This window comes from Topomyia yanbarensis, chromosome 3, assembly GCF_030247195.1.
Source record: "Topomyia yanbarensis strain Yona2022 chromosome 3, ASM3024719v1, whole genome shotgun sequence".
NCBI lineage: Eukaryota > Metazoa > Arthropoda > Insecta > Diptera > Culicidae > Topomyia > Topomyia yanbarensis.
This window is the reverse complement of record NC_080672.1, coordinates 342312867-342329533: the sequence shown is the minus strand read 5'-3', so window position 1 is coordinate 342329533 and position 16667 is coordinate 342312867. Positions and strand designations below refer to the sequence as shown.

Genomic DNA, 16667 nt, shown 5'->3' with positions numbered 1-16667 from the left:
AATAAATCTTCATGCATTCTACATTAAAATGGAATTGATGAAACACGACAATCAACAAATTTAGTGTAGGTCCTATATTTATCGAAGTAGGCTGTGTGGGTTGAAATGTTGTACCATGTTATCAATAGAGGCTGTGGGTAATGTGTAAATATTTGTGTGTTATTTGGTGTCTTTTGTGTGTGTTGATATGTGGGAACAATAAACCTGCTGTTTTATTCGTGTGTGTATCTTCCTCTATTTGAATGTTTTATTTGTGTTTACCAAACCTGTTCCGGCTACCTATAACCATTGTTGAATCATTTCGAATTCATTCCGATCTTCAGAAGTACTTTTTTCGTGTTCTGCTATATAACAAGGGCGTTTTTTGGGTATTTGTCGAATAATTTACATTGATAACTAATTTATTATTCGTTAGCTTGGTGCCGACCAAGTAATTTTAAAGAATTACCTTTTGTCTATCATCTCTACTTACCGAAACCAAGGAGGGGAAACAAAAGGTTTGTTCCAGTACATGGAAGTTACTCCCTGTTGCTCCGGAGCAAAAAATTCTTGCTCCTTTTCACTCCGGTTTGCCACCAGAAGAAGAAATAAGAGAAGAAGATAGTACAGGAACGGTTTTCTCCCTGTTTGCTCCGGAGTACTTCCAGTTTCTCCTGGTACTGGAACAAACCTAAAATGTACTCACAAGAGCAAATAGTCGATTACGCCACCTCAACATCGATTAGGATGACTCAAAATTTGTAGGTAATTATTATAACTCTCCACCTAAAAGTTCATTCCCAAAAATCTAACAAAATTCGAATACAGTCCGGAAGCTGGCACGTTGAATCAACTTTGAAGGTTGGATGGAATATATGATATTTACTTTGGCTTTCTGACCTTTTTAATAGCTTATCCTCACTTAGTTTATAAAGCAGACAAAGATTTCAGCACTCTTCAAAAGTTCTGGGCGGATGTCCATATTGTAACCCGTCAGGGTAACAATTTAGCACTGGGTAGAATGTACTCTTTTTTGTGTATACACTCCGTTGAGTGTATTTGTTTACGTAAAATTTAAAGACGCTGAATCAAGAGGGTGACATGACGTCATATTGGCGTTGTCAACATAAAAAACTTTGTTTGTCACAAAATTAAGAAATCTTGTCTAAATACAAACAAGGGGCACTTTAGTTTGCATCAAAATAGAGAAAGTGTGCATTGTTTTTATTGTTTACTGCTACTGCTGTTTGTTGATGACATTTCAAGCGATTTTGACGTTGTCAAACTGACCCCCATTGATCGGTGGAAAAACGATGCTGCCTATTGTCAAACTCTGTATGTAGAGATAGGGACGTCAGTTGCCTGCGCTGAATCCCACTGGATAAAGACTCGCCATCTCTATCTTATTCTTATTATTTATCTGTAAGTGTCATTCCAATCGAGCACGAGAGCTGTCAAAAGCCATCAATCCTAAGAAAATCGCTTCGAATCTTTCTGGAACGAGGGCCATTGACAGGTCTCGTGCTCGATTGGAATGACACTGACAGATAAATGGTAAACAAACGATAGACGTGTCTAGTGTTTATCCAGAGGGATTTAGCGTCGTTAGTAAAATTATGCTCACCGCTGTTCTGTACCGTTATCATTTAGTTGTAAATTTTTGTTCGTTTTTGCGTTTGTGAACGGTTTTGTTCGTGCAGATAGATTAGATAATTTTTGTTTTATGTTTGTAAATATGTAACATAGGGATTAGATAGACCAGGCCCGCGCGAGGGGGGGGGGGAGCGTTTTGAATTACTTTTAAAAATTTATTATCTTCCTGTCCAGGAAAAAAAATATACTGCAAACCGTTTGAACCGTTTGGAAACATAAAATGCCATTTGAGTTCGATCACTCCAGAAACAGGTTAATGAAAAACCAAGGACGAAACTTTGCGAGGGTGGCTGGAAAGGGATGTATGTCAAGTTGGACGGCTACTCTGAAGGATCGGTTAACGTTTCGACAAGCTTCGATATTAGCAAAAGTAGTGAGTAGACAGCAGATGTCGGTCAGCGGGCTAGCAACGGCAGTCAAGGAGGAAAAACACGAAGTTGGAGAAAATCGGATATCGCTGTCTAGAGGAATTTTACCGCCGATGATTATTCCGTTAGAGTGGCAGCGAACTGGATCGCGAAAATGGGCATCGGTATAGGGTGAAATACTGCCGCCAAGAAGTTCTCAACACCAGCTAGCAGATAAATAGGAACGATTAGCATCAAGAAGGATACGAAACCCGGTGAAGGTGGTTGTAAACAGATGTAAATCCTTATGGTCGGCACCCCCGGATCGGTTCATGTCTCAACAGGGTACGATATTTGCAGCAGACCTGAGCAGGTGAGATATATCGCGAACAGCAAGTAAGGAAAAGTAGCTATGGATAAAAACATGACGATTAACACAACACAAAATAAGCAAGAATATAATCCTTACTAAAGCAGTACTTAACGGTTGCCCAGAATGGATGAGGATTACGAGATACAAGACAACTACTACAAACCAATCCGAATCCACCATGAGCCAGCAGGCAACGCACAGTGGTCGGAAATGCCAAAAACGTCACTAGAGGCCAAACCATTGAATATATTCATAGGGTATCTTTGGAGGAATTGTTCGTAAGAATATTCCTCACAATCTGATAAAAATTAAACTGAGGCGTGGCTTACTATGATTGAACTAGATAAATTAAGTTTTTATACTGACGAAGTAGAAAGACACCAAGACACCATGTCTTCGACAATGTTTTAGGAATGCTCATAATGAAGAATTTTGTTGAACAACTTGAGCTTGTAGGACTTAATGTTATCGATTTAAAAAGCGTTTTCAAAGGCAAACCCCTTAAATTTAGCTTTTTAATATAACTTTTTCGCTGTGACTTTTCGTGCAAACAATGTTCCAGACAGATGTTGAGGTATTAAAATCACATTATATTGATGAAGACTACATGTAAATATTAAATTATTGTTGAAGACTGCGTGTAAAAATATTGTTGAACATTGCATATAAAAATTGTACCTGAAATCGGTGGCGCGGCGCATACCTCTTGTAAAAATACTCATTCGTTTTAGAGTTATTGAAGAATTTTAATTTTTTTTTACACCAAGTTCAACTGCGTATAAGAGAGCAAGGTGCAAACCAAAATGGACGTCAGGCACTATTGTCAATGTCCGGACTACGCATAATAAAGGTAAGAAGGTTTTAAGCTCATTTTGTAATGTTTTTTTATTTGGGTATTTTTACTTACAGTCTTCAACAATATTATGTGGTGTTAATGCTTCCACATTTATCTGGAGCACGGTTTGCATGAAAAGTCACAGTGGAAATAGTTATTTAAAAAAAACTAAATTTTGGGGTGTTGCCATAGAAAACGATTTACAAATCGATAACATTGAATCCTACAAGTTCAATTAGTTCAACAAAATTCTTTATTACGAGGATTTCTAAAACTTTGTCGAAGACACCAACTTTCTACCTCGTCAGCATAAAAAGTTAATTTTTTTAATTTGATCGTAGTAAGCCATGCCTAATTTTAATTTTTAAAAAGGTTGTGGGGAATATTCTTATGAACAATTCGTCCAAAGATACCATGTGAATATATTTGATGGTTTGGCCTCTAGTGAATTAAGTTCACGTTTTTGGGGTTTCCAACCACTATGCAGCGGTGTCTTTTAATGACTCCTTCTCGATAATAAACATTTACCAAATTTGTTGAGCAGAGTCATTTGGTTCACAAGACTAGGTCCAGGCCTCTGAAAAAATCTTCAAAGTTTGAGGGTTTCTATACGTTTCTTTTAAAATAAACGTTAACCCACCTTGTGAATTTTCTGCGCACGGGGCCATCGTACTCCTTTTGCTGAAAAATTTGTGCTGATAATGCTGCGGATCGTCGATGACAGCAAACCGGCGAGGCGGTTGATGGTTTGTTTTGGACGAGTTGGAAGGCGGCTCTCGGAAGTTTTTTAGAAAGTGTCGAATTTTTCTTTATCGGGACAGTTTCCCGCCATCGTAATATAAGCACCGACAAACCGATATGACAACAAGTACGATTTCGGGAAAAAATTTTGGCAAATAATTTAAACTAAATAAGGTCGGAGCAGTAGCTCTATCTTCATAATGAGTTACACATGATTACTTAACGTGTCTCTCGCAAAAGAACACTAATGTCCTCTAGTAAAAGTCTGGACAAGATGAGTTGGACATATGCAAACTAGCAGAAGTTTTTCGAATTCAAATGAGCGGAGCATCGTATATTAATTTCAGGTTTGGTTCAACTTTTTTGAGCAACATTTCTCTTGACCAGACTTTTACTATAGGAACTCTAAACAACACATGACAGTTTTGTCGATTACTAAAGAGTTGACGCAAACTTTTGTATCTCGTACTGTCAAATGCAAATGACCGTTCGACAGTACGAGTTACCAATTTTTGCGCCAACTCTCTAATAATCTCTTGCCAGTCAATTTGTCGGTGATAGAAGTGCAGCGCGCGCGGGCGACGGCAAGATAAGTCCGTCAAAAGGTATCGGTGTGTGGTCCGGGTTTTCGGAAAAGTCCTGGTGTAGGAGTTACTCGCTTCCCCGGCTGAATAAAAAGGACCCAGGTAACACTAGTTCTCATCCGAACGAGCCTAGCTCTCCTCCACAGTTAATCGACAAGGAGAACGAAGCAGGGCGGACAAAGGTTCCCCCTGAGGCAGGTCACTGTGGTGCCTGCCTGGGCCATTCACGGGGAGTGAGTGGCCCCGGCCATTATTGGCTCCGTCGCTAGGGAGGTTCCTACAAAAGAGCAAAGCTCACCTCCCCTTTGTCAAGTACCGCTGCCGGAGCAGCCATCTAAAATCGGAAGAACGCGGTCGATGTGTTCTCGGCCTGTCGGATGCAGCAGAGACCATCCGCCCTTCCGCCGGCGACAGAAGAGCGACAGCATCAGCAGCCGCGGACTGAGAGGAGAATAAAAGTCGGTAAATAGAAAGTTAGATTGGTTTGTTTACCTTTTTGTTTGTGTTACGAAAATCCGAAATTCTGATAGAAGCACCTAGGCCGTCCTGAAAAGAAGGATCCGCCGGGTAAACAAGAACCCGAATAGAAGGTAAACCGCTGCTTACATTTGGCGCCCAACGTGGGGCTCGAACCCACGACCCTGAGATTAAGAGTCTCATGCTCTACCGACTGAGCTAGCTGGGAAAACAAGATCCCGAGTAGTGGGTAAACCGCTACTTACAATATTCACATAAGAAGCTTTGCTGACATGACAAGGCATTTTGTTTAAAGGGAGAATCTCATTCGAAATATTCAAAAAATTGATTTTTTGATAGTTTTTCATATAACTGTCTATTATTGCTTTAAACGGGTTTTTTGATCGCGCATCAAAAAAGTTTCTACAGGCCATTGTTCGAAGCGCGCCTCAGGTAGAATTTTTTTCATGGCATTATGCATGTTCTCATAATGCTTCTCGTTGCACTGTCCGTGTGTGTAGGTCTCGTATTTCACGGTTTTTATCTGTAGAGGCCTCGCAGACTAATCGTGAGTTATCTGACAACCACAGAAAATGAACCACCATTTTCTGTGGACTGGAGTCCACAGAAAATGGTCAAAATTGTTAAATTCACATTTTAGTCCGTCATATTTAAATCATAACTTTTATTTTCTTGATTTCGTGTTTATAAATCACAAAACCTTTTTTCTCAATTTTCGCTCAAATACTACTTATTTTTAGTAGGGTCCGCCATATTCGATAGGCCATTTCGAATTTCGAAAAACTGGCTTCAGATTCGTAATCAGTGATGTCCAAAACCCATATTTCCATGTAATAGTTACAAAATATTAACATTCTACCACGAATAATTCATCGAAAGTGTTCTTAAAACTTGAATCGCGTTCATCCTAAAACATGATCTCATTTGAAAACGGTTCAATTTAAATATTTCAACTTTTGACCTCTTGGAAGAAAAAGTTTTTCATTGTAGTTTTCGTTTTGATAAAATTTGTAAATGAAGACGAAAATACAAGCTTTCTGAATGCTAAAACTGTTTCCTTCCATGTATTTTCATTGACCCACAAAGAATGCTTAATTTTTGGTCATTTGAATGAGATCCTTCTCTTAAAAACCGTTGGGAATGATGTCCCTTTTCTCCAAACAATGTGCACAGGAGGCAAAATACACTGATGAAAAATTGAACAGAATGGAAACTTATCAGTCGGAAAATCCAACCAACCAATTCAACTAATTTTTTCTCAATTTCGAAGTACGCGTGACTTTTAGATAAAAAAAATGCGGAATCTAATTTTCAGAAACGTTTTGAAAGCGACGCGATAAACCTACATTTCACAGTCTTTCGGGCAAAGCCGTCAATATGAAGCACCAACAGAGCACTAAAATTCTGTGAAATTTTAAATGTAAGTACACTGCAGGTTAGTCTGTGATATTATTCGAAGTCAGGTGGTATTTTCTCAGGAGACTTTGTGAACAAATAATACATTTTTTGGGTTTCGACGTAAGTGCCAATATCTTATTTAAGACATTTTAGTGGTATCCAATGAGGAAAACAGATGGAAATGGTGAGTTAAGCGTAAGAAATTATATGAAAAGTATCCCCCAGAGGCAGGATTCGAACCTGCAACCCTTGAGACTCCGGCCCAATGCACACACCTTTATTCTATCCCTGGGATATGATGACGTCCCAGAAAGAACGCTTGATTATCGCATTGGCGACAGTGATCGTTCCCTGCCTCTAAAGCGAGATCACACATAACCGCAGCTGCACAACACATCGTTTGTGCATTGGGCCAGAGTCTGCCTCTGGGGGATATTTTTCACATAATTGCTTTCGCTTAATTCACCATTTTGATCTATTTTCGCAGCTGGAAGGCGGGAGACAGAAGATTTTTCGGGGAGACTATAGGTGCAGTTCGGTTGACGAATTTTTAGGCAATTTAACCTGTATCTATCATACAATAATTTAAAGGATTAATTTTAATATTTGATCCTTCATGAACCGTTATATTTATTTCTGATGGATGGAATTCTGCAGAAAAAATACACCGCAAAAGCCGAATTTGAAAATTCCAACGCTCGTTCGTTCGCTTATTTCATTTTATTTCCAGCAGCAAATCTTGGACTTTATATTCGTGAAATCAGTAGACCGATAGGACTACAATATGCCAGTCGTGCACGGAACGCCGTGGATGTTACCCTTGCTGTGTTGCGCAAATCTCTGCCACAGTGGACGTTTGTTTCTTCGCAAATCGTGGAATTCAAATGATGGTCATGTCCACAATATCCATTTCGTGGTTCGCTATGGGCGATTATAAGGCAACGTGTTTGGTAACTTCTAGTTACTATACGAAAAATGTTGATGATGATATGTGTAGTGCTGTGATCGAGTATGGTTAGAGTAGCACAAATTAATCTTCAGCATAAACGTACAGCAACTATGAATCTATCCTGCCTTGTCCAGGAAGGAAAAGCTTTCATAGCTTTAGTTCAAGAACCGTATTTTCATAAAGGAAAATTCTATGTCGGAAAGCTGCTAAACCCTATCTTTTCAGTTTCCAACATAAATGGCATGACAAATCCACGTGAAATGCCTCGTGCATGTATACTTTCGAATCGTGCTATTCACGTATGTATTATATCCAACCTCACGACTCGCGATATTTGTGCTGTCACAGTCAATCTGACTGTTGATAATACAAAAAGGAAATATGTCTATTGCTCAGCATATTTGCCGCGTAATGAACTTCTGATGATTTCAAAAGAGTTGTGTCATACTGTGGCAGAAATGGGTTTCCACTCATAATCGGCAGTGATGCAAATGTCCACCATATAATTTGGGGCAGCTCAGATATCAATTTGAGAAGAACGGAATTGATGGAATACTTAAGTAGTACAAATCTGCATATACTTAATATAGGAAGTCTCCCAACATTTGCGCGAGCTGGCATAGAAGTGGTGTTAGATGTAACTCTCTGCTCTGACAGTATTGCGCATGAGTTGGCCCGTGTCAAACGAGCTCGAACCGTCGTTATCTGACCTAGTACATTGTTTTTGATAATTTAAATGCCTCGTTAGATATCGTCCTATATTGTCGTCCCAAATCTACGAACTGGGCCCTCTACGAAGAGGGCTTGGCGACTAGGTTTCATGGATATCTTCCAACTATTGAATCACCAAGCGACTTGGATGAGGTCGTGTATAAAACAAACTCACTCATAGTAGCAGCATTCCAAGCGGCTTGTCCGCTTCGAGTTATGCGTGCTTCTAGAGGAACACCTTGGTGGAATACCGAACTTGTTCGTCTCAAAAAGTTATGTAGAAAAGTTTGAAATCCGAGACGCAGGGACGTGTCGGAGGCCTTTAAGTTGCCTTGCACAGCTTACAAAAATGCCCTTCGATCCTCTGAGCGAAGTGGCTGGAAAAGCCGCTGCACAAATGTATCAAGTCTCAACGAGACTAGTAGATTAAATAAGTTGCTTTTGAAATCGAAACACTTTCGTGTCAGCTCGATTAGAAAGGCTAATGGTGAATACGCGTCTGACGAAGATGTAATACTCAACTGTTTTTTGACACACACTTTCCAGGCTTTTCAGGTAGTTTTGATTCTTAGGCATTTGTTCGTAGAATTGTGACAACTGAATCGATCAAATGGGCGCACAGTGGTCCCAAAGAGCAAAAAAGGGGGTTTTTTAGATTGCGTCAAAACGGTTGACTTTTGCAATATGGTGTCTTTAAGAAAGTTTCTTGGAGTAGAACTCCCCTTCTTTCTGTCTTATCAGATTAATGATTAATCCCCCTAATAGTGAGTTACGGAATTTATTTTCTCCAATAATTCAGATAGACAAATACTTACTTCAGCAAAGTTGTAGAGAAACTCGTTGCAAACATTTTACCCGAAGACTTCAACTCTCAATCTTTTAAGGTTTTTGAGATATGGGACATTATTTGTAAAAGGCCCCTTAAAAACAGTTTTTTCATCATAAGTTTTCTTCTAGATTTTTTCCATTATATAAATGTTCTAGAACATTGTTTGGACTATTAAACTGCATTACTTTGCCGAAGACGGAAACTTGCTATCGCTAGTATGTGTGGAGATATTCACGTTTTTGATTGAAAATAGCTCTTTTTCCAATGCCGATAACTTTTAAACAGGCAAAAACGGGCAAACCACTTTGTAAACAAATTAAAGTGTAAGAAAAGCACAACAAATGCTGGAAAAATCAGATCTCCCCAAGGCGGCCCTCTATGGAAATACTAGAGCCTAAGTTTGTCCATACTAGAGCTGTTCCGGCATTAAATACATCACCATATATTACTGTTAGTTTTTTTATTTCGATTATAGAGGTTTTAACCTTAAGGTCATTCGCCTCTTCGGGTTAGAAAAATCTCTTATGAAAAATTTCTAACCCTATGTGCGGGGTCGGGACTCGAACCCAGGTGCGCTGCGTACAAGGCAATCCATTTACCAACTACGCTACACCCATCCCCTACTGTTAGTTCGGAAATAAAGGGTTAAAGTCGTAATAATTATCCTTTCTTACTTTTGTAAGCACGTCTTGAGTAAATACCCAAGCAACCAAAAGTTGATATAAAGGAACTACATAAGCTTCTCGTTTTAAGTAATTTTGCAATACGTTTTATGTTCTAATAGCGGGTTAAGCAGTTCTCTTAAAGCTTGAGCAGCTTGAAAGTTCCGTAAGAACTTTTTGTGAATTTTAAAGTGTGCTTTTTAAGTATTATCCGAACTTCTGTTTGCTTGTGTCAAAAGTTACAGTTGTTCAAAAACTCAATGCATACGCCTGACACCGGAAACACAATTCCCTTGCGCCTACTTCATAACAATGGCGCAAGTGCAACCAAACGGCGAGTAATCAATTGCATTTGATGACGGAATGAGCCAAACTTCAGCTCAAGTATTTCCATAGAGGGCCGCCTTGGGGAGATCTGATTTTTCCAGCATTTGTTGTGCTTTTCTTGCACTTTAATTTGTTTACAAAGTGGTTTGCCCGTTTTTGCCTGTTTAAAAGTTATCGGCATTGGAAAAAGAGCTATTTTCAATCAAAAAACGTGAATATCTCCACACATACTAGCGATAGCAAGTTTCCGTCTTCGGCAAAGTAATGCAGTTTAATAGTCCAAACAATGTTCTAGAACATTTATATAATGGAAAAAATCTAGAAGAAAACTTATGATGAAAAAACTGTTTTTAAGGGGCCTTTTACAAATAATGTCCCATATCTCAAAAACCTTAAAAGATAGAGAGTTGAAGTCTTCGGGTAAAATGTTTGCAACGAGTTTCTCTACAACTTTGCTGAAGAAAGTATTTGTCTATCTGAATTATTGGAGAAAATAAATTCCGTAACTCACTATTAGGGGGATTAATCATTAATCTGATAAGACAGAAAGAAGGGGAGTTCTATTCCAAGAAACTTTCTCAAAGACACCATATTGCTAAAGTCAACCGTTTTGACGCAATCTAAAAAACCCTCTTTTTTGCTCTTTGGGACCACTGTGGGGCGGTTGAAAGTTTTGCTCCGTATGAGTCTACGGGAAAAGATGGAATCATTCCAATTGTCCCTTTAAAAGGGTATGAACACTTCAAGCATATTTTGGAAAATGTTCTAACTTGTAGTTTTACAATACGATATATTCCATTAGCATGGCGGGAAATAATTGTAAAATATATTCCCAAAGGTGATCGTGTCTCTACGGTTGGCAAAGAGCTTCAGACCGATCAGTCAGACCTCTTTCCTTCTTACATCAGTGGAATGTTAAATCGGCCACATTCGGAATGTTAGCTTGGGCAATTATACATGCTAATCAGCGGGGACGTCTACTACGACCCTATTACACAATACTGTCGACAACATTGAACAAGCTTTTTTGCAGAAGCAATCAAGTTTACGAGTTTTTCTTGATATTGAAGGTGCTCTTGACAACGTGTCTTTCGAATCCATTTTGAAAGCAGTATGAGGTCATGGAGTACCCGCATATATCACGCACTGAATACACTCAATGCTTAGCAATCGACATTTGTGCTCATTGTTAAGTCAAGTAGAGGTAAGGAAACTGAGTGTCTGCGGATGTCCTCAAGGTGGAGTGCTGTCACCACTTCTATGGATCCTTTGTCACCGATGGTTTGTTAAGGAAACCTAATGATCTTGAGTTTCCACCATATGGTTTCGCCGATGATTATTACCGGAATTTGCATTAACACACTTGTTGATTTGATGCAAGAAGCCTTATGTCTGATTGAGCAATGGTGCCTTCAGTTTGGACTACCAGTTAACCCAAATAAAACATCAATTGAGCTTTTCACGCAATGCAGGATTATAACCAAAGCTCGTCCGTTGCAGTTCTTTGACTCTGAAATTATTGCCGCAGATCAAGTTGTGTACGTGGGCATAATTCTTGACTCAAAACTTAATTGGACAGCTCATATCTATTTCAGAATCAAGAAAGCTTACATGGCCTTCGGCCAATGTAGACGGGTCTTCGGCAAATCTTGGGGACTTAAACCCAAGTACATTTAGTGGATCTACACAACAATCGTTAGTCCAATACTGGCATACGGGTGCCTTATGCGGTGGCAGAAGGGAGAAGTCTTTAAACTTCACCATCTTCAGAGGATGGTCCTGAGGGTGATGCCTGCTGCGTTAACAACAACACCTACTGTGTTTCTGAAACAAGAAGGACTTGTTCGTGCATAGCGTCTTCAGGTTCTTTGGCTCTGGAACAGTAAACCAATAGATCGTACAACTAGTCACACAACACAAGAGTGAGCATAATTTCAATTCTAGAACTCTGCTGTCAAGTTCAGAAAATGATTACCACCATGTGTCATCGTGAAATAATCAAAGAAGGCACATTGTATCAGATCGATCGGTTACGTTGTAATCGAGGATTTTATATTTTTTTGCACAATTTAGAGTTTACGGTTCTGCTTGAAGAAATGCTCTGATTTGAATTGATTAATTATTGAATAATGTTAGTATGACATTTGTTACCTGCACATTTATACAGTCATGAGTTCCTCGATATCAAGCGTCATTTTAATAGACTAACAGAACTGCATTTATTTACTACTGTGTTGATTCGCGACGGCAGGTTTCGAAGTTCAGACATTTTGATTTAAACCGTTTGTTAGTAACCTTCCGCTTCTAGAGAAAACCTTGCTGAATACAATACCGCAACGTTACGAATTTGAAAGTAATTACCTGTTAAACCCCTCCTTACTAACATCAAAATAGATTCGACATGTCAGCTTCAGCCTGCATTCAAATTTTGCACCGGTATACTTGGTACCCCTTTCAGCACGGTGTAATGAAATAATTTTTACATTATGATCCACCACTCTAGTAGCTACATTATCCAGTTTCCAATTTGGTTTCGTGAATACCCATCCATTTACAACGCCGAATGATTAAAATATTACAACAACCGTCGTCGCCATCAGTGTGGGTGGTATTTGCACAATCCATCCGAACGAAGCACGTTGTTGTTTTAACTATGACCAACAGCTGCAGCATGCGCAGGTAAACCCGCAGCTCATTATTATTAAAGTAACGATAATTAAACTGAGAATTATGTATTATTTCGCGGATCATAAAGCATTTATGGGTAGACGCAGTAGAATGCGAACGTGGGATGGGTGGACGGAGAGGTGAAATATATTTTTAACTAGCGGAATTGAACTGGCTGCTTCCGCTGAAAGCACTTCGGTAACCGCCGTTTTACATTATTTTATTTTTTTTCCACGGATGTAATGCCACGTTGTTTTAAAAAGTTGAAAGTAAAGTTTGTTCTGTAATAGGTGTGCCCCGTGTGTTCGTGTGTATGTTTCCATAACTTTTTTTGTATATCATTTGTAGGTAGAGTTTAACAATGCAACGAGAGGTTTTTTGTTATGGTTTGTTGTATTAATACCAACAGAGCTCCTCTTACAAGAGGAATTTCATTTTGGGAAATAAACTCTATGGAGGAACTATTTTTTCTAGTTGAATAGATACATTCATAAATTTATTTGTAGCTCTTCAATCGTCATATCATATTGAAGGAATTGTTCGGTTCGTTATCATATTTCTCTAATAACAATATTTTTATTTATTTACACAGCATCAATTTTTTTTTCATTAAATGTCTAGACTATAGTCGAGATTCGATAAGTTTTGATTTTTTTTGTTTATGCAGTTTTTACTCCCTTTCAATCTGTTTCAGTATGTCAATGTGAAAAGAACGAATCATTTGGATTGTATCGTGCATGTTCACCATGTACCGTTCCTAGGAACTAGGAATGTAACGGCGTTTTGTAATATTCGTTGCACTACACTGGACAAACACCGACTATACTCACTTAAATTAAACTATCATCCTGATCAAAAAATAATAACAAAATGTTATTTCCACAATATGTTGTTATCTTCTGTAATAATATTAATACTCCGTTATTTTAATCGAGACCTGTTTTATATACAAATTTGTTACACAAAATAAGTTTTGTTATAATTTTGTTATTGTTTTCTGATCGGGATACTATACGCGAGGCTCATTTTTGTAGAAATGTCAGACGAAAAGTCAGGGGTGCAATGTTCGTTGAATCAGAATCAATATATCTTTCTAGGAAGACCGACGATTTGATTTCCCTCACCTGCTACGATGCTACACTTAGCCGCTAATTGGAAGAAGTCTATCGTGCACTTGAACCAGTATTGAAATGTAATTCTATTTTTCTGGATATTACCAAAACTTCTCCTTTCACTGGGTTAACTCAATTGGATGTAAATAAAATCAATGCTCATGAAATTTGCTCAGAAACACAAATAGTGTTTCGTTTTGGGAGTTAGCATTAATCCGGCGCTGTCACAAAGTTAGTGTCGGATTCTGATGAGACGAAATCGAAGCGCAAATTCCATAAGGTGACTTAAAGTCCCTTGGCAAGACTATTACCGGTAAATTACCGGTACTCGAAATTTTTTTTTAAATTCGAAAAAAGCTTCAAAGTAAAATTGAATGCTCAAACTGATAACCTCATTCTCAGATGATTAATTTGTGCTGATCAAAAAACATGTTTATTGTTTTTAATTGATTCGGAATGGCATGACACATTTCAGCAGAGAATGTTTTTCGTACACGGCACCTTCTTTTATTTCGAATCTAGGCCACTTTGAAATCAATAACAGCTAAGCGGTGCTTCAACAGATGGTAAATGTAAGAAACACTATTAACAACAGTAAATCAAAGCGAGAATGGCAGTAAATTCGAGCAGGTTACTCGCATTTCCTCTCTTGATTTTTTGTGAATTGGTTTCGACCTGCTTTCCTGTAAACTATGGAGTTTTGCTGAATTTTCCGATCACCAATAATCACAAATCGCCCCATTTGGAGTAGTTCACCAAGTCTAAAATTGTTAGCTACTAAATCGCTGTTCGTTCTTCTATAAATAAAGGTTTAAGAGCAAACCAAAGACATGACTTAGACCATAGTCTTATTACGCGCCACCCAGCGAATAATGGAAACCAATCAGAATGTCGCTGATAAAAAAAATCATAGCAAATTTTTACGTTTTTTACGCTAGATGTGAATATTTTGAAATTTAGTACAAGATCGTTAAAATTTAATTTCGACAGAATAAAGCAGGAATTTAATTATACCGTTCAGTACAACCGGAACTAGTAAGGTTTAACTTATAGAAGGTAAATAATATAATTAAAATTCATCTTGCAAACCGATATTTTGGAACAGGTCCCCTAGAGAGTCCACATATTTTTCATAAAAAATTGCATGGTACCGAAAATACCGGTACTGGCTCTTGTTCAGTACAGGTATTACGGTACCAAAAATGGGTCGGTATTCCCGGGATTTTCGGTACCGGTATTACCGGTACCACAACTTTAAACATAACAAAAATGGCTTGAGAATGGTGAAATTCTTCTGTTTGAGCGCAGCGAAAACTCGAATCGAGTTCCCCAATTATTGCACTACCATTTGAGCCAATGCGTTGAGCAAAGATGGCCGACGTTACTCTAACCAAAGGCTTCAGATGAGTAGGGTGATAATACAAACAGGACAAAAATATGCTCAATTACCCTACATGCTCATTTAAACATGTTTTCAAAATTGAATCAAGTGTCCCCAAATTGGGGATCGAGTCTCTACTAATTCCATTTTTTGTCGTTTTCCAGTTCTTGTCCAGTGTAATATTTTCATGTGATTTTTTGTGATTATCAGTCATCCCTAGAAACTATAAAACTACCAAAAATACTTTTTTTATCATTTCACGGAGTTGGATTGAAAAATAAAAAAGGGGATCAAGTCTCCTCAGTCTCCCCTATCGGATTGAGAATGCGGTGAAAAGTTATAATTTTACATTTCGCAAATACTAGAGTAGAGTGAGGTCAAGTATGTCAGTTTTTTTGGCGAACTCGAGCGATGGTATTTTTGCACTGATTTTGACAAACAAGCATTCGTTGTGGAAAGTTTTTAAATCTGGCTACGTTTTGGCAATAACGATTTTATCCCTGGTGAAATACTTTTCAAGCTAAATCTAATAAGGCGAAGGTACTTTTTTCCAATGTTTTTTAAAATCTGGGGATACGATAGGTCACTACCCAAGTAGCACGCTTTGTTACTGTAGAGTATTTGTAACTCTCTTGGTAACAACTGTGTTATGGAAAAAGCGCACTTTGTATGTTGCGCAACATGTTCCTAATTGCAACAAAATAATGAAAACAATAGCTGTGCCATTTGTCGAGCACTGGGTAGTTGGACAGTTCTGTTTTAGGGTGGAATGGCAAACAAAGCGGCATTTGCAACTTGTTAGGCTGTTTGCGCAAGTTAGCAAAGTTTCTGATTAGTTTCACAACTGTTATTGATGTTTGCATACTGAGCACTATTGGCCAGCTCTATAGTTACTTAGTTGCACAATCAGTTTAAAAACCCGTGGAAATTCTTTTCAAATATATCCAGCAATAAAAAGTATTGTGGAGCAGTTGTGCAACATTTAAAACTTTCAACAAGTTGCAATTGCTACTTGGGTATATATTCAAGGTTAACTAAAACAATGTACAAGCATCTTTTTTCTTCCAGCTCCTCTGGCTGTATACTTGCGAATGACTTCTTCAGTGTCCTTGTCGTCGCCAGATGTTGGAATTGAAGTTGTGCATTCCGGCTTACGTGGTTGCTTAGCTGTGCAATGATCACGTTAGCGCTTCGGAGCATTTTTTTGGATTCCGTTTACTTATCTTTTTCGATTATGTTTTTTCAACAACACCGTAAATTATTATATTGTTAACTCACGCGAAATATCTGACGCGCTTTCATTGATGACGGGCACTTTCCTTTCAAACGAGTACGTTATGTTTTGAACGGAACCTTGAATTTTTTAGAGGCTGATCGAATACTGGCACCATCTTGCACAACAGATGCATTTGTGTTCTTTGTCTTCTTCACATCGTTTTGGCGTTTGTCGCACGAAATTACGCTCAATTTTCCTGTCAAAATAATTCAAATTTACATTATAGTAGTGACCGATAGTGTTCCCAAACAGCCAAATAGGACTCGAGGAACGAATTCTAAATAACTCCACAAAGGAATGATTCATAGTAATTTTTTAGGTTCACTTTGAAAATATGGTTTAAATACAAGAACCCGAAAGTTTTTT

General features: G+C 38.3%; 1 protein-coding gene and 1 non-coding gene across 18 annotated transcripts in view; both read right to left on the bottom strand.

Annotated features, from left to right (window-relative positions):
- Positions 1 to 16667, bottom strand: part of LOC131693700 (glucose transporter type 1) — a 704006-nt gene that overhangs the window by 385 nt on the left and 686954 nt on the right. The window lies entirely within an intron of this gene.
- Positions 5125 to 5197, bottom strand: Trnak-cuu (transfer RNA lysine (anticodon CUU)). The gene has a single exon. It is a non-coding gene; the product is annotated as a tRNA-Lys (tRNA).